Source organism: Hippopotamus amphibius, chromosome X, assembly GCF_030028045.1.
Source record: "Hippopotamus amphibius kiboko isolate mHipAmp2 chromosome X, mHipAmp2.hap2, whole genome shotgun sequence".
Taxonomy (NCBI): Eukaryota; Metazoa; Chordata; class Mammalia; order Artiodactyla; family Hippopotamidae; genus Hippopotamus; species Hippopotamus amphibius.
The window spans coordinates 97276826-97296047 of NC_080203.1; the positions used below are offsets into that span (position 1 = coordinate 97276826).

Consider the following 19222-nt stretch of genomic DNA (forward strand, 5'->3'; position numbering starts at 1 on the left):
GTTGCCTAGACCTGTGTAGGGGACGGGAGGAAATGGGGAGTGACTGCTAATAGGTATGGGGTTTCTTTTGGGGACGATGAAAGTGTTCTGAAATTAGATTATAGTGACAGTTGCCCAACTTTGTAATTATAGTACACTCCTTTGAATTGTATATTTAAATTTAAATGATTGAACTTTATAATAGATAGGTTGCTTCCACATCTTGGCTGTTGTAAGTAATGCTGCTATGAATATTAGGGTGCATGTATCTTTTTGAATTAGTGTTTTCATTTTCTTTGGATATATACCCAGTTAAGGGACTAATATCCAAAATATATGAACAGCTCATATAACTCAATATCAAAAAAATAACGCAGTTTAAAAATGGGCAGAAGACCTAAATAGACATTTTTCCAAAGAAGACATACAGATGGCCAACAGGCACATGGAAAATGTGCTCAACATTGCTAATAATCAGAGAAATGCAAATCAAAACTACAGTGAGATATCACCTCACACCTCTCAGAATGGCTATCATCAAAAAGAACACAAGTAACAAATGTTGGCAAGGATATGGAGAAAAGGGAACCCTTGTACACTCTTGGTGGGAATATAAATTGGTGCAGCCACTATGGAGAACAGTATGGAGGTTCCTCAAAAAAAAAAAACAAACTAAAAATAGAACTACCATATGATATATAAATTATACCTCAGTGAAACTGTTAAAAAAAATAAATAGCCAAAGAAAGGAGTTGGTGGTGGGGAATTGCTGGACAAATGATAGGTGTTTACTGTGCCAGATCACAGGATGGTTTTGATTTAGTTTTCTGTTACTCATTCCTGGTAACTATTGAAATGTCCTTGAAATCAGATGATTTCAGACTGGACCACTTCTTGAAGCTGCTATTCGTAACTTTGGAAATGACATAAAACTCCATTGCTATTCCTAAATGTTAATTTGCATTTCAAAACTTAGAGTCATTTTGCCTATTCAGGGGTCAAACACCTAACTTTAGTCATTTTTGTATTATGTCCTGAACTTTATAGCTGTGTCACTTAGGATACTTTTGCCTGTAAGTAACAGAATACCTGAGTAACAGTGGCTTAAGCTAAATTAATTATCTCATATCATAAGAACTCTAGAGGTGTGGCAGTTTCAGGCTTAGACAGTGGATGATGAATGTTATAAAGGACTCAGATTCTTTTTCTCTCTCCATTTTGCCATCTTCGGAGTGTTGGCTTTTTCTTTCTTAGGCTTGTGACCTCATGGTTGCAAGATGGTTGCCTCAGTTCCAGACATCACAACTTCTTACAACCATGTTCAAGACAAGCAGGAAGGAGGGGTGGGGGAAGGCTCTTTTATCAGAAAACAAAATGTTTCCCAGTTCCCCAGTAGGTTTCTACCTTACATCTTATTGGCTAAACTTGAGTCACATGGCAGTCCTTTGCTACAAGGGACACTGGGGACTTGATTTTTCACCATCTATTTTTGGAGCTGGAAAAGAGAAAAGGAAGCAAATAATAGCTGTTGGGAGCCAGGAAACTGTTTGTCACACCAGCCACAGACTCAATACCTGTGAGTCTAGATGCTCTCCTCAGCCTTAGCATCCCTTTCTTTAAATGTTTTTTGTGTTTTTTAATTATACAAGTAACATGAGCATATTATCATTGTGAAAATTCAAACAGTACCATTCTTTCTTAATAATCTTCTTTTTCTTAATGGAAGACAAACCTAACACTCCAGTTAAACCAGTAAGCTCACCGTCTGTCCTTTGAATATATTTTGGACTTTTCCACTCAACTGTTAGTTTACTTGCCCCCTTCCCCAACAACATTCTCGTACCTCTTCCTCTTCCCATCCAGATGCTAGTCTTCCCTCAAAATCTGGCTCTCATCTCCCCTCCTCATTAAAGTCTTCCCTGATCATCTCAGCAGGAGCCATGTCTCTGGCTCCATAACCCTGAACACTCATATGGTACAGACCACACATTGACTGCCTTATTGGCTGTGCCGTGTTTTGCATACTTTATGTGTGGTGGTAACATTCCTCAGCGGACTGAGAAACTGATTGACGCCCTTCGGTTGCCCTTCCTTACCCAGGGCAGACCGTCAATAGGTGCCTGTCGATTGCCCTGTCTACTTGTAGCAGCCATGCCTAAAAACTAGCAGGGATAGACACAGTTTGGGAGAATCATCTCTGGAATGCTTCTCGCTAGTGTCTTCCACTGCCGCTGTGGGAAAAAATATTTCTTATTTTAGCAAGAGTGAACATAAAGGAGGAAGAAAGGCATTTGCTTCTGTGGCTTAAATAGGCGATAAGCCTCTCAGGATGTGTAGCTTATACAAAGCAGCCAGGACAGCATGAAGATGTCACCATGCAAGTTGTGACTTAAAACCTCTCCGTGGCCTACTGTGCCATGCAGTGGGACGCTTCTCTTTTCCTTGTTGGCATCCAGTTTGGCTTTTTCTGGAGGCTTCAGATTTTTCTCTGAGCATTCATCAGACAGGACCCTTTAGGAGACCAGTCTCCTAGTGCAAATGTAAAGGGATTTCTTGGGTCGTTTCCTGAGGAGTTTATCCTGTTCCTACAGTTGTAGAAAGGGCAGAGCCAGCTGTGTGTGTGTGTGTGTGGGGGGGGGGGGTTGGTTCCCCAAAGCAAAAAGAAGGGAGAGGTAGGCATTCCCTCATTAACGAGGCCGCAGGATGCCTGAATTTGACCTGGGAACTCCGCTGTGACAAAGTGACAAGCTTGGTCAGTTGAAAGCCAAACAAATTCTTTGCTTTCATAACTGTGTGTTTTGGCATCCCAAAGAAGGGAATGGTTACAAACTCCTAGAGTTTTGGGGGCGATCAGGTCAGTTCACATGGCTTAATGATTAATTTAGGCCACCTTTTCTTTCTTTCTTTCTTTTTTTTTTGAATTTATTTATTTGTTTATTTATACATCTTTATTGGAGTATAATTGCTTTACAGTGTTGTGTTAGTTTCTGCTGTACAACAGTGAATCAGCTATATGTATACGTATATCCCCATATCCCCTCCCTCTTGAGCCTCCCTCCCACCCTCCCTATCCCACCCCTCTAGGTCATCGCAAAGCACCCAGCTGACCACCTTTTCTTCTTCACTTGTGTTTGGTAATTGAAACAGAGATGTTTGTTTTGTCATGTATAGGACTATTTTCCATCTCATTTCTGTGAGACTTCAGTCATTCATTGCTCATCTGTATTCATGTTCATATTTAATACCTTAGAAAAGGCACCTGGGTAGAACCTCTGCTAGTTACTGAGGAAAATAAACCCTCTCTTTCCTTTTATTGTTAATTGAAATTTTTATGGAGATAATTGTACATTTATATGCAGCTATAAGAAATAACACACAGATCCTGTGTACCCTTTACCCAGTTTCCCATTGGTAACATTGCAAAACTGTAGTATAATAGCGCAACCAGGATATTAACGTTAATATAATCTACCGATCTTATTCAGATTTTCCCAGTTTTACTTGCACTCATTTGCATGTGTGCCTTTTGTCTATACAGTTCATCACATGCGTAGGTTACTGTGACCACCATGCCAGCGAAGATACGGAACAGTCCCATTATCACAAGGATCCCTCCTGTTGCCCTTTTATAACTGCACTTACCTCCTTCCCATCAACCTCTGCACTCCCCCCGCCCTGCCCCCTCCCCTCCTGCTGTTCCTCACAACATCCCTAACTTCTGTTCTCTATTTCTAAAATTTTATTACTTTGAAAATATTAGATAAATGGAATCATAAAGTATGTACCTCTTGGGATTTTTTTTGTTCCCACTTGGCATAATTCTCTGGCGATTTATCCAGGTAGTTGCGTGTATCAATTTTTCATTCATTTTTATTGCTGAGTAGTATCCTGTGTATGTACCACAGTTTCTTTGAGAACATTTACCTGTTGAAGGATATCTGGGCTATTTCCAGCTTTTGGTTGTTAAGAATAAAGCTGCTACAAACATGCACGTACAGGTTTTGGTGTGGACATGTGTTTTTATTTTCTGGGATAAATGCCCAAGAGTGCAATAGCTGGATCTTATGATAATTGCATGTTTAGTTTTATAAAAAAACTACCAAACTGTTTCTGAGAGTTCTACCAAGCTGTACCATTTTACAGTTCCAGCAGCAGTGTATGAACGATCTAGTTTCTTTGCATCCTAGTCAGCACTTAGTGTTGTCACTATTTTTTCATTTTAGCTGTCTGATAGGTGTGTAATGATACCTCATTATGGGTTTAGGTGTCATTTCTCTGATGGCTAATGAGTTGAATATCTTTTCATGTGCTTATTTGCCATCTGTATATCCACCTTGGTGAAATGTCTTTTTATATCTTTTGCCTGTTTCTAATTGGATTGTTTTTTTAACTGTTGAGTTTTGAGAATTCTTTATACATTCTAGATACTAGCCTTTTGTCTAAGATGTGGTTTGCACATACTTTCTCCCAATCTGTAGCTTGTCATTTTGTCCTGTTAACTGTCTTTTGCAGAGCAAAAGAAATTTCAAATTTTGATGAGCTCCAACTTATCAATTTTTTTCCTTTTATGGATCATGCTTTGATACTGAGTCTCTGCTCAGCCCTGGATCCTGGAGACTTTTTCCTACATTTTTTCCTAAAATTTCCGTAGTTTTATACTTTCTGTTCGAGTCTGTGACCTGTTTTGAGTTAATTTTGAGATTTAGGTCAGGATTCGTTTGATTTTTGCCTATGGATGCTCAATTACTCCAGCACCACTTGTTGAAAAGTCTGTCTTCCTTCCCTCCATTCAGTTGCTTTCACATCTTTGTAAAAAATCATTTGAGCATAGTTGCGTGGGTTTCTTTCCGTGTTCTCTATTCTGTTCCATTGATCTATGTCTATCCATCTGCCAAGGCCACACTGTTTTTATTACTGTAGTAATATAGTAAACCTTAATATCAGGTATAGTGATTTTTCCCACTTTATTTTTCTTTGTCAAGATTCTTTTCTGTCTAGAGCCTGCACCTTTCCATATGAATTTTAGAATAAGTTCATCTATGTCTACAAATAACTTTGCTGGAATTTTGGTACGAATTGTATTAAACTTGAATCGATTCATGGAGCATTGGCATCTTTACCATGTCGAGACTTCCAATTCATGTACATGATATGTCTCTCCATATCTTTAGATCATCTTTGATTATTTTCGTCAGCACTTTGTAATTTTCAGCTTACAGATTCTGTACATGGTCTGTATTTTGCTTTCTTTGGAGTGATTGCAAATGATATTATGTTTTAAATTTCAGTTTCCTGCATTCATTGTTAGTATGTAGAAGTGTGATTGATTTTTTTTTTCAGATAATTGTATTTGATTGTATTTTTAAGCTCTTTATTGGAATATAATTGCTTTACACTGTTGTGCCAGTTTTTGCTGGACAACAAAGTGAATCAGCTGTATTTATACATATATCCCCATATCCCCTCCCTCCCACGCTCCCTCCCACCCTCCCTATCCCAGCCCTCTAAGTCATCACCCATCATGGAGTTGATCTCCCTGTGTTATGCAACAGCTTCCCACTAGCTAGCTATTTTACAGTTGGTAGTGTATATATGTCAATGCTACTCTCTCACTTTGTCCCAGCTTCCCCTTACCCCCCACCCCATGTCCTCAAGTCCGTTCTCTACATCTGCATCTTTATTCATTTTTGCCTTGTCACTGGGTTCATCAGGAACATTTTTTTAGATTCCATATATATGAGTTAGCATATGGTATTTGTTTTTCTCTTTCTGGCTTACTTTGCTCTGTATGACAGACTCTAGGTCCATCCACCTCACTACAAATAACTCAATTTCATTCCTTTTCATTGCTGAGTAATATTCCATTGTATATATGTGCCACATCTTCTTTGTCCACTCATCTGTTGATGGGCAATTAGGTTGCTTCCATGTCCTGGCTATTGTAAATAGTGCTGCAGTGAACATTGTGGTACATGTTTCTTTTTGGATTATGTTTTTCTTAGTGTATATGCCCAGGAGTGGGATTACTGAGTCATATGGTAGTTCTACTTTTAGTTTTTTAAGGAACCTCCATACTGTTTTGTGTAGTGGCTGTACCAATTTACATTGCCACCAACAGTGCAGGAGGGTTCCCTTTTCTCCACACCCTCTCCAGCATTTATTGTTTCTAGGTTTTTTGATGATGGCCATTCTGACTGGTGTGAGGTGATGCGTCATTGTGGTTTTGATTTGCATTTCTCTAATAATTGGTGATGTTGAGCATCTTTTCATGTGTTTGTTAGCCATCTGCATGCCTTCTTTGGAGAAATGTCTATTTAGGTCTTCCACCCATTTGTGGATTGGGTTATTTGCTTTTTTGGTATTAAGCTTCATGAGCTGCTTGTATATTTGTGATTGATTTTTTTATGTTGATCTTGTATCTTATGGCCCTGATGAACTCAGTATTACTTTTAGGAATTTCTGGGGAAAATTCTGTGGGATTTTTTTTTTTAATATAGACAATCTTGTCACCTACACATAGAGACAGTTATATTTCTTTCATTCCAATCAGTATCCCTTTTACTTGTTTTTCTTGCCTATTGCAATGGGTAGAACTTCTAGTAATATGTTGAATAAGAGTGATGAGAGCATATATTTTTGCCTCTTTCCTGATCTTAGGGGAAGAACATTTAGTTTTAGTTCTTTAGTTTTAGTTCTTTTACCATTAAGTATGATGTGAGCTGTAGGTTTTTTGTAGATGCTCATTATCAAGTAATTCCCCTCTATTCCTAACTTGCTGAGAGAGTTTTTTAAAAAAAAATCTTGAATGGATATTGGATTTTGTCAAATGTGTTCACCTGTATCAATTGACATGATCATTTGAATTTTCTTCTTGTTGATACGGTGGATTACGTTGATTGCTTTTTGAATGTTGATCCAGCCTTGTGTAATAAATCCCCTTTGGTCATAGTATATAATTCTTTTTACACATAGCTGGACTCAATTTGCTAGTTTTTTGGTGGAGGATTTTTGCATCTATGTTCGTGAGAGATACTAGTCTGTAGTTTTCTTTGACTGAACTGTGTTATCTGGTTTTGGTACTAAGATAATAGTGACCTAATGAAATAAAGTGGGAAGAGTTCCTTCCTCTATTTATTTTGTGGAAGAGATTGCAGAAAATTGGTGTTAATTGTTGTTTAAATATTTGGTGAAATTCTCCAGCTGGGCATAGGAGTTTCTTTTTGGCTTTTAGTTAAAAACCCAGGTTCTTTAAAGGTTATAGGACTATTCAGATTATTTCATCTTGATTGAGTTTTGAAGAACAAGCTTTGTATTTGATTTTCTCTGTTGTTTTCCTGTTTTCATCAATTTCATTGATTTCTGCTCTGATTTTTGTTATTTCTTATTTATGTTTGCTTTTAGTTTATTTTACTCATCTTTTTCTAATTTCTTGAAGTAGCAACTTAGGTTGTTGGTTTGAGATCTTTCCTCATTTCTAATATAATTATTTAGTGTCATAAATTTCCCTCACAACACTCCTTTAGCTGCATTCCGCATATTTTGGTATGTTGTATTTTCATTTCTTTCAGTTATATCTATTTTTAAAAATTCCTTTTGTGATTTCCTCTTTGACACATAGATTATTTAAAAGTGTGTTGTTTACTTTCCAAGCATTTGGAGATTTTCCTGCTATCTTTCTGTTATCAATTTCTAGTTTGATTCCATTATCAAAAGAGAATATAATCTATATGATTTTCATTCTTTTAAATTTGTTGACATTTCTTTTATGGCCCTGAATATGGCCTGTCTTGGTGACTGTTTCATGCATACTTGAAAAGAGTTTGTATTCTGCTGTTGTTGGGTGAAGTGTTTTTTATATATATATTTATATATATATATATATATATATATATATATATATATAAAATTTGGTTCTGTTGGTTCCTTGTGTTGGTTACTGAGAGGATTGTTGAAGTCCCCGACTATAACTATGGAATTTTCTATTTCTCCTTTCAGCTCTGTTGGTTTTGCTTCATATATTTTGAGGTTCTGTTGTTTTGTGCATACACATTTAAGTTTGTTGTGTCATCCTGATGGATTGATTCTTTTGTCATTATGTAATGTCCCTCTTCTCTAGTAATTTTCTTTGCTCTGGAGTCTAGTTTATCAGATACTGCTATAGCTGTTCCTGCTTTTTTAAAAGTAGTGTTTCCCTGGTATATCTTTTTCTGTCCTTTTACTTTCAACTGACCTGTATATTGAATTTGAAATGAGTTTCCTGTGTATAGCATGTAGTTTGTCATGCTTTAAAAATCCACTCTGCAAATCTGTGTCTTTTGATTAATGTATTTAGATCATTTACATTTAAGGTGATTATTGATTTGTTAATGCTTATGTTGGATATATTATTATCTGTTTTCTGTTTCTTTGTTGCTCTTTTCTTACCTTCCTGTGGGTTACTGGGACTTTCTTTTTTAGGATTCTATATTGATTTATTTATATAGTGTTTTTGAGTATGTCTCAGTATAGTTTTCATAGTGGTTGTTCTGGATATTGCAGTATATATATGTGACTTATATAGACTGTGGTCTATTGCTATCATTATTTTACCACTTCAGATGAAATGTGGAAACCTCACTTTCATTTAGGTATCGTTAACATTTCCCACCTTTAAATATCACTGTCATGAATATCAGATTATGTTATAATTTTTGTTTCAGTCCTTGATCTTGTGGCATCAGGGACTGTTGATGCAGATGTTCAGATTCCAGTCCTAAAAACACACTCAGAACAATTACATAATCACCACCCCCTCCTACCCTTGGGCTTCCATCATCCATTGTCCTCACAGCTATGGGAAAAGGCTGCCTCTGTCCCTGAAAGTCTTTAGCAATTCATAAAGTATAGTTGGAAGCTGTGCTGCCCTTGTATCTCACCCCTCCACTCTGACTCAGGATTTTTCAATCCATAATTCTTACCCTGAGTGGCCCATGGTTTCTAAAACCCACAGATTCTTTGCTGGGGGAGAGGGAGGTCAGATGTGACTGTTGGTGCTGTGTTGCAGGTGCTTTGTTTCTTGGTGCCACTTTCTTTGACCATCAACTTGCATCAAATGCTAGTACACTCCAAAGAAGACATACAGATGGCCAACAAACACATGAAAAGATGCTCAACATCACTAATTATCAGAGAAATGCAAGTCAAAGCCACAATGAGGTATCACCTCACACCGGTCAGAATGGCCATCATCACAAAATCTGGAAACAATAAATGTTGGAGAGGGTGTGGAGAAAAGGGAACCCTCCTGCACTGTTGGTGGGAATGTAAGCTGGTACAGCCACTATGGAAAACAGTTTGGAGGTTCCTTAAAAAACTAAAAGCAGAACTACCATATGACCCAGCAATCCCACTCCTGGGCATATACCCAGAGAAAACCATAATCCCAAAAGAAACATGTACCATAATGTTCATTGCAGCACTATTTACAATGGCCAGGACATGGAAGCAACCTAAATGCCCATCAACAGATGAGTGGATAAAGAAGATGTGGCATATATATACAATGGAATATTACTCAGCCATAAAAAGGAATGAAATGGAGCTATATGTAATAAGGTGGATAGACCTAGAGTCTGTCATGCAGAGTGAAGTAAGCCAGAAAGAGAAAAACAAATACTGTATGCTAACTCGTATATATGGAATCTAAAAAAAAAAAAATGGTACTGATGAACCCAGTGAGAGGTCAAGAATAAGGATGCAGATGCAGAGAATGGACTGGAGGACACGGGGTTTGGGGGGCAGGGGGCGAAGGGGAAGCTGGGATGAAGTTAGAGAGTAGCATAGACGTATACACTACCAACTGTAAAATAGATAGCTAATGGGAAGTTGCTGTATAACAAAAGGAGATCAACTCAATGATGGGTGATGGCTTAGAGGGCCAAGACGGAGAGCAGGAGGGAGTCGCGGGAGGGAGGGGCTATGGGGATATATGTATAAATACAGCTGATTCCCTTTGGTGTACCTCAAAAGCTGGTAGAAGAGTGTAAAGCAATTATATTCCAATAAAGAGCTTAAAAAAATGCTAGTACAGGCAGTGTGTTATTACAGGAGTGCTGAACTTGGGTGCTGCAAGGAGCTTACTTCAGTCTAAATACTCCTGACCCCCCCCCCCCCACCTCCACACACACACACATTCATGGACCTCCATCCCTTGAAGAACTCTCTGGTTTTACCTCAATGTAGACTTTCCTCCATAATATTCATAAAGCAGGTACTGGGACAGATCATGAACTTGTGATTTCCATCTCTAGATTGCCGCTCATGTATATACAACTCACAGCTGCCTTTAGCTTTTCTATTCTTCTAGTCTTATCAGTAGAATCAGTTGTTCCTCTCCATAAATTCTAAACTTAATCTCACATAGATACCTTAAGTCAGTGAAGGTGATAAACTTTATTAATATTTGTTGTGCTCAAAGTTTGAGAAGATGTTTATTTTTCTCAGTGTATAAAGAAAATTGCATTTTAGATAGGTCACCTAATAATCTTATTCTGTTGTTTTTAAAAAAGGCACTAAAGCACAGCCTTTAAAGACTAAATGCATTAACTTGTGATGCTTTATACTACAAGTAGTGGAATACCTGACCAACAGAGGCTTAAAGAAGCAGTGATTTTTTTTTAAACCAAGCAAGAAGTCTGGAGGTAGGTGGCTGCTGGCATACATTTAAAGTCTCAGCTTAGAGCCAGCATCTCTGCAATCCTCCCCACCTTCCTGCCATGATCCCAAGGTGGCTGCTGCAGCTCCAGGCATTATGTATACATCCCAAGGTAAGAAAAGGTGAGCTAGGGGCAGCATCACCTGCATTTGTGCCTTGGCTCAAGAGGACAAAAGCCTTTTCCAGAATCCCAGAACGGAATTCTGAGAAGGAGGCTGAGGAAACAAGTGGAGTGTTTAGCCTTTTCTACCGTCTAAATGGAGATCAGTAAGAGAGAAGGAATTTGGGAATGGATGTACTCATCAGCTACAATAAGTCTAGAATTCTTTTTATTGATTGGTGCTTTGAGTTGAATTATTTAGAGGAAAAAAACAGGACAGTGTTTTCTGGGGAAGGGGCTGCACATCTTTCTAGATCTTCTTGATTTAATTTTAGTTTTCACTCTACTGATTTAAATACATTATTAAATATATAAAACCAATCTTATTGTTATATTGAGTTGAATGGCTAAGAATCATGAGCACAACATTTTTTCAAATTAGGTTTGGAAAGAGGAAAATTAGCTTAAAAAATATTTGAAGTTTTCTTTGACGTGACTTTTAAAAAATTTTTATATTTAGGGTTTCTTTTTGAGTGATTTAGCTTTATTAATAAGTAATGATAGCTTTCACGCTCTTATGATCGTGAGCTCTACCCAAGGCAATTTTGTTGTTATGTTCTCTGGAAGGTTCACAGTATTTGCTGAATGACTTCTTTTTCTCTCTAAAAGTACAGAAAAGAAGAAAAGAGAAAATGAATTTCTAAAATAAATATGCCATGAAGGGAGAGAAAAAAACTTATTCATGGAACAGAAGCAAACTAATCCCAAACCCGATCAAGCAGGAATATCTAAGAATGATAGTTTTAGGTAATTCGTATTTTCCATAAACCTCAAAAAGTAGTTAGAAAAGTAAGTGTTGTTAATATATATTAAAATAATAAATATTAACTGGCTCTCTTCAGGCCCCAAATTTTTAGTAACTTCTGGTGGCTGTAAAAGGGTATCTACAGTACTCTCTAATACCTGTTCTGCTTTTAAGGGATTGAGTCCAGGTTCAGTTATCTGATCTGTTTCCTCCCTTCCATGTCATGGCGGTCATGTTCATTATTACGTTTGTCAAAAGCAAAAGTATTAATTCAACTCTGACGACTTAAACAAGAGGAGATCTATTCTTTTTCTCTAAGAGGGCACAAACAGTGCAAGGCCTAATGCTTAAAGGCTCAGGAATTGAGTTGTCATCCTGGATTCACTATTTATACTAGTTGACTGACCTTGGGCCAATAAACTCTATTCCTGAATATCCCCATCTATCAAATGGGGATAATGATAAAGATACTCAGAGATTTGCTCTGAGAATTAAAAGAATTTAGTGCTTCTAAAGTACTTGGTGGACTGCTACACATGTCTTCTTCTATGGCTGTGATAATGATTTTCACATCTGCAAAGACAGGCTTCTAGCTAATGGTGGCCCCAATGACCTGTCAGGTTCTTACCAAGCACCTTATTCTTCTTGCCTTTGTCATATGGTTGTCAGGCATCTGGGCTTTGGACACAGTCTAGATAGAAACAAAGAGACTCTGACATGCTCAAGCTCTGAAAGAGATTACAAATGGGTGAACAGCTCCTGATGACTATAACCTGCTTTTCAGTTTGGGTTAGCTTTACGGTTTCTATAGTGGCCCTGGCAACTTATTGATTATTTATTAATCCAATAATGTGATAAAATTGCTCTTCCAGTCTTTAGCCACAAGGAAAGGATGGTGGTACCAGCTGTTAATTTGATGTGAGACATCAAGGAGAGTCTGCATTTGGCTGCTGCCTTTCCGGTAGCGGTGCCGTAAGTGGGATGAGGCCCAAGGAGTTGAGATAGCAAGGAACACTAGACCTGCGGATAGTATGTTCCTGATTTTATCATTTGCTAAGACATTTGCCTAATTTCTTTGGACTGAGACTGAGCACCATTTCACAGGTACTAGGGCAAAGGGCAGGTTTACATGTCATCCTAAGAGATTATAATGGCAAATCTAAAGAGTGTGTGTGTGTGTGTGTGTGTGTGTGTGTGTGTGTGTGTGTGTGTGTGTGTGTGTGTGTGTGTGGAGGGGCAAACATGTGAAACAGGTGCTGTATGGACTTTTACATCATACCAAACAAATCCTCAAGCAATTCGTTTCTGAGATACAGAATTTTGAGTTGAAATTTCGAGTCAATACTGTGATAGTGCAGAAATGGAATTTTGCATGCTATGCTGATGAGAATAACAATAGAAGCTGACATTACTGAACTTTAAAGAAGTGTACGTGTATTGTTGTTTTGGGTTTGAATGTGTTTCAAACACATTCACAACTCACAAGCTAAGAGTTTTGGAAAGGATTTGGTAATAGTTCCTTTCCCATTAAAAGTATTCAAGAATTTGGTCTGGCCGATTTGATTATATTTAGCAAAAGAATTGGAAATATTTAACAAGTATCTAGCTAATACTCTGCATAGAGAAATTGCTCATCAGTTTAGCAGGAATTTGATTGAACCACCTTCTGAATTTTATACATTGTGGTTTCTCCTCAGTTTTCATAGCATTGGTAGATCTTATGCTTAAAAAGGCCCCATTGTATGGTACACTTAGTCATTGTCCCTAGCTGGACAAAAATATACTTACAAGTGTTCATGACAGTTGTGTATATGAATGGTGGGGGCTGGGGAAGCCCTTTGACTCCTCCAGTCCCTTCACTTTCCCTTGCTGCTGTGATGGTGACCAGGAAAGGGAAGGCCAGCCTTGCTGAGGGCTCTTCAGGCTCAATCCACTGCTTTAGTTTCCTTCAGAAATTTTAGAAATGAGAAACTCAGCCAGCGCTGTTATGGCCGTGCTTGGAAACTGCAGCAATAATTAGGCTAAGGAGCCAGGTGATAGAAGCACTTCGTCCTCCTTATTGCTTTTTCTGCTTTCTCCCCTACCCCTTCCAAAGAGGATGTGAGGCTGGCATGAACCTTGCAAGTAACCTCTCATCATTCTTCCTTTCTTAACACATCCAATCACAGATGTTGGTTTCTTTACCTGATGTCCACTGTAGCAGTGCTACTCCAAGTGTGGTGTGTGCTTGTGACATTGGGAGTCTTTAGAAACTTATATAGCAATTTGACTTTGCCATGATATCCAAGGGTATGATCAGTGGGCTTGTAAGTTTTTATGTCTTTGTTTTTATTTCAATTTTTTATAATTCGTTTTATTGTATTTCATAAAAGTATCATGTGAAATGATCTGGGGAAAGAAACAATCAAACTTGCCTTCCTCGATAATAGTTTGAAGGTCCTTGTCCTATAGGATGTCCCTTTCTTCCCATTCCCATTGTCTTCACCCTTGTGCAGGCCTTTCTCACCTTGTGCCTGCTCAGCTGCACTAGCAGCTTGCCTCACCTGCCTACCTCTCACCTCTCATTCCAATCCATCATTTTTTTTAATGTCACGTGCGAAGGGGCAAATTAATTATATCCCTCCATTGATGGCACAGTATCGTCATTGATCTATGCAAGGTCTCTCTCTTGTTTTATGTATTTTTATTCCTCATCATTCCCAACCCCTAGACTCATTCCCTTTCCACTTTATATAGGCTTCCATACAGGTGTCTTTGATGTACATTCTTTTTTTTTTTTTTTCTTTTTTTCTTTTTTGGCACATGGGCTTAGTTGCTCCGCGGCATGTGGGATCTTCCTGGAGCTGGGATCGAACCCATGACCTCTGCATTGGCAGGCAGATTCTTAACCACTGCGCCACCTAGGAAGCCCTTGATGTACATTCTTGAACCTGCATGTGTTCTCTTAAAATATGTAGGATTGTTTTTTTTTTTTAAATAAATAAACTTTATTTATTGGCTGCATTGGGTCTTTGTTGCTGCACACAGGCTTTCTCTAGTTGTGGCGAGTGGGGGCTACTCTTCGTTGTGATGCACGGGCTCCTCATTGCGGTGGCTTCTCTTGTTGCGGAGCATGGGCTCAGGTGCATGGGCTTCAGTAGTTGCGGCACACAGGCTCAATAGTTGTGTCTCATGGGCTCTAGAGCGCAGGCTCAATAGTTGTGGTGCACAGGCTTAGTTGCTGCATGGCATGTGGGATCTTCCTGGAGCAGGGATCGAACCCGTGTCCCCAGCATTGGCAGGAGGGTTCCTAACCACTGCACCACCTAGGAAGTCCCTGTAGCATTGTTTTTTGTTTTAAAAAATATGTATAAATGATACTGTATGCTACAGATAGCATTTTTCACCCAACGATATGTTTTAAGGATCTGTGTTGCTATATGTATATCTGGTGCCGTGTGTCCTCTCTAAATCCATATGGTGAAGCCCTAACCACCCCCACAGTGTGATGGTATTTGGAGATGGGGCCTTGGGAGGTCATTAGGTTTAGATGAGGTCATGAGGATGGGGCTCCCACGATGAAATTCATGTCCTTACGAAAAGAGACACCAGGAGCTTGCTCTCCCTCACGGCCCTGTGAGGACACAGTGAGAAATTGGCAGTCTGAAGCCAAGACTAGAACCCTCACTGGGCAACTGAATTGGCCTGGCCAGCACCTTTATCTTGGACTTCCCAGCCTCCAGACCTGTGAGAAACCAGTTTCTGTTGTTTTGGCCACCTAGTCTATGGTATTTTGTTGTGGAACTTAAGCTAATACATCTGGTTTATTGCTTCAAAGCAGTGAAGTGAAAATCCACCATAGTATACTTATCCATTAAACCATATTTTCTTACCCATTTCATTGGCATAGATATCTAGGTTGCCTCCAACTTTCCCAAAATATAGGGTTGGTCAGAAAGTTGGTTTGGGTTTTTCCGTAAGATGTTACGAAGAACCTGAATGAACTTTTTGGCCAACCCAGTACCGTTACACATTCTCATATATGTCCACTTACTGGCTAATGTGAGAACTTCTCTGAGATGTGTATCCAGGAGTGAGACTCTTGAATCATAGAGTATACACATCCTTAGTTTTGTCAAGTAGTACCACATTGCTTTCCAGAATGACAGTTAACTCTCACATCAGCAAAGCATTAGGTTTCCTATTTCCCTCTTCTCCTGTCTAATTCATCCCATTCCTTCAGGTCCAAGATAGTATCCAACTACCTGCAGGACCTCAACACTACTACTCTAGCCCATCAGTTTATGGCTCTGGGTAGATAAACTTACCAGAGCTTAGGTTCAACGAGCTTAGATTCAGATGCAGGCTCCACTAGTTACCATATAACCATGGGTGTGCTAGCCTACTTGTCTCTGCCTTGGTTTCCTTATTGGTAAAATGGCAGTGATAAATGCATATCAAATAGTTTTGTGGTGGTAAAATTAGGTAATGTATATAAAGCCCTTAGTAAAGGATCTAGGTCACAGTAAGTGGTCAAAAATGGTAGCTGTACTGCTTCCTAGTTGTTTTATATATCTAAATCTTGACCCATCAGCAAGAGATGGGGTTTCCTCTTCAAGGCGAGGGTGGAATTATATGCTTGTTTCAGGTAGCATATCTGGCACAAATCTAGGAATATAGATTTGTTAAATGCTTAACAAACATTTGGTGGTTTGACCTGAGGTGAGTTTGCAATTACCCGAAATTAGTTGCTTTAAAAGAGGGAACATTGTTTTAAAATTCTATGTTATTCCACCATTCATTTTAACCAACCCAACTGTTGCTTTGCTATGGTGATGTGGGACTGACTTGTGGTATGTCACTGAGTGTATGTGGGGGTGGGGGTGGGGGGGGGAGTGGGCTGGTGGTGGAGGTTGTGGCCATGGATTCTTCATGGGACAGAGCCAGGCTGCAGGTCACCATCCTAACCGCTGCCTCTAGATTTCCTCCCGCAGCCTCTAAGCTGGGCTTTTCATCTGCCCAGGGCAGCTGTGGTGGCCCCAGGTCTCCTGGGCAGGGCTGCTCAGGTTCTTCCCCGTTCTTTCAGGCTGCCTTCACTACAAGAGGAAATGAGGTCTTGTCTTTTCCTTTTAATATTGAGTACTTAATTTTTATTTCTATTGAGGTATAATTGACATATAATATTACTTGCAGGTATACAATATAATGATTCGATATTTGTATATATTGCAAAATAATCGCAGTAAGTCTAGTTAGCAACCACTACCATACGTAGTTACAAGTTTTTTTTTTTTTTTTTTTTGGTTGTGAGAACGTTTCAGATTTACTCTATTAGCCGCTTTCAAATATACAATACAGTATTATTAACTATAGTCACCATGCTGTGCATTACATCCCAAGGACTGTGTTGTCTTATAACTGGAAGTTTGTACCATTTGATCACCTTCACCCATTTTGCCCATCCCCCACCCTCCACCTCTGGCAGCCACCAATCTGTTCTCTGTATCTATGAGCTTGTTTTATTTTATTTTTTTTAAGATTCCACATATAAGTGAAATCATATGATATTTGTCTTTCACTGTCTGACTTATTTCACTTATTTCACTTGAGGGTGTAATGCCCTCAAGGTCCATCCATGTTGTTGCAAATGGCAGGATTTCATTCTCTTTTGTGACTGAATATCCATTGTGTGTATACACACGCACACAGACCCCACATTTTCTTTATTCATTCATCCATCAATGGCTACTTAGGTTGTTTCTACGTTTTGGCTATTGTAAATAATGCTGCAGATGGACATGGGGTGCACATATCTTTTCAAATTAGTGTTTTCATTTTCTTTGGATAAATACTGAGAGGTGGAATTGCTGAGTCATGTGGTAGTTCTATTTTTAATTTTTTAAGGAACTTCCATACTATTTTCCATAGTGGTTACATTGATTTATATTCCTACCAACAGTGCAAACGGGTTCCCTTTTCTCCACATCCTTGCCAACACTTGTTATTTCTTATCTTTTTGGCAATAGCCATGCTGACAGATGTGGGGTGATATCTCATTGTGGGTTTAATTTACATTTCCCTGATGATTAGTGATGCTGAGCATCTTTTCATGTACCTGTTGGCCATTTTGTATGTCTTCTTTGGAAAAATGTGTATTCAGATCCTCTGTCCATTTTTTAATCAGATTTTTTTTTTTGCTATTGAGTTGTATGAGTTCTTTATATATTTTGGATATTATCTCATCGGATATATTATCTGCAAATATTTTATCCCATTTCATAAGTTGCCTTGAAACAAAGTATTTTCGAACTTCCTTTCAGACTTCCTGCCAATGCATCATGCTTTGCAAGAGGCTATTGCCCTGGCCGTATATAATCCTGGCCAAGTATTAAATTTCTAGCATCAAATTCAGAATACTGGGTACCTCTGGAGAGGGAGACAAGGGGCATGAACTCTGAGAGAGAGCTTTATTTATTTATTTATTTTTTTAATGTTTTAATTTTATTGGAGTATAGTTGATTTACAATGTTGTGTTAGTTTCAGGTGTACAGCACAGTGATTCCGTTATACATATACATATATTCATCCTTTTTCAGATTTTCTCATATAGGTTATCATAGAATATTGAGTAGAATTCCTTGTGCTATACAGTAGGTCCTTGTAGGTTATCTATCTTATATGTAGTAGTGTGTGTGTTCATCCACAAATATCATATCTCACTCATATGTGGAATCTAATTTAAAAAAATATACAAATGAACTTATTTACGAAACAGAAACAGACTTACAGATATGGAAATCAGGAGCTTTGGATGAGGTGACCAGGGCTTTGATTGTATCTGAAATGTTTTATTTTTTATACAGGGCTGTGGTGTACACAGATATTCATGATATGATATGATATATGATATGATAAATATATATCATGTATAAATATCATACATGTGATATTTATTGTATAATATATCACGTATTATCATGGATATAAACTTGAATTTGCCGCTTATCATTTCCATGCTTATATTATCCATAAATAATACTGTATTTTTTAATGTTTTCAGATTTTTATGTGAAATGATCAAATTTTGTGTGCCTTTCTACTACCTTTTTTTTTAACTTGACATTTTTTGAGATTTGTCCATGTTGATGTATATAATTTTAGACCTCTGTATTAATATTAATATTGAGTTATCTTTTCTGCTCTTGGTGGATATTTAGATTGTTTCCTATTTTTCGCTCTTACCAATACTGCTGTAACAAATAATCTGATCTATAGCTCCCCACGCATGGGGCAAAAGATATTTAGGAGTGGACTTGCTAGGCCTCGGGGCATATACACCTTTCACTTTGCTAGGTATTGCCATGTCTTTCCTCAGAGGGATTTTTCTGCTTTACTTTCCTGCTAGCAGTGCCTACACGTTGGTGTTGGCCGACATCTTTGCTAATCCTTGGTTGCATTATCTAGGCTTTGCCCTCTCTGCCCAGGTCCTCAGAAAAGATGGAAGGGCAGTGGGGAAGAGGGAGGGCAAGGTTCTATAATTAGGAGGAGAATGTCAGCTCTGACAAATTTCCTGTGACATTTACTTTAATGAGGAAAAGATTTTATTCTCTGTTTTGATGAAAATAATATTTAGACTTCTGTGGGAAAACTGTTACATTTTTACTCT

The 19222-nt window shown here is 38.3% G+C and overlaps 1 protein-coding gene across 1 annotated transcript in view; it reads left to right on the forward strand.

Moving 5' to 3' along the window:
• EFHC2 (EF-hand domain containing 2) overlaps positions 1-19222 on the forward strand; it is a 190195-nt gene that overhangs the window by 8619 nt on the left and 162354 nt on the right. The gene's annotated exons all lie outside the window — the stretch shown is intronic.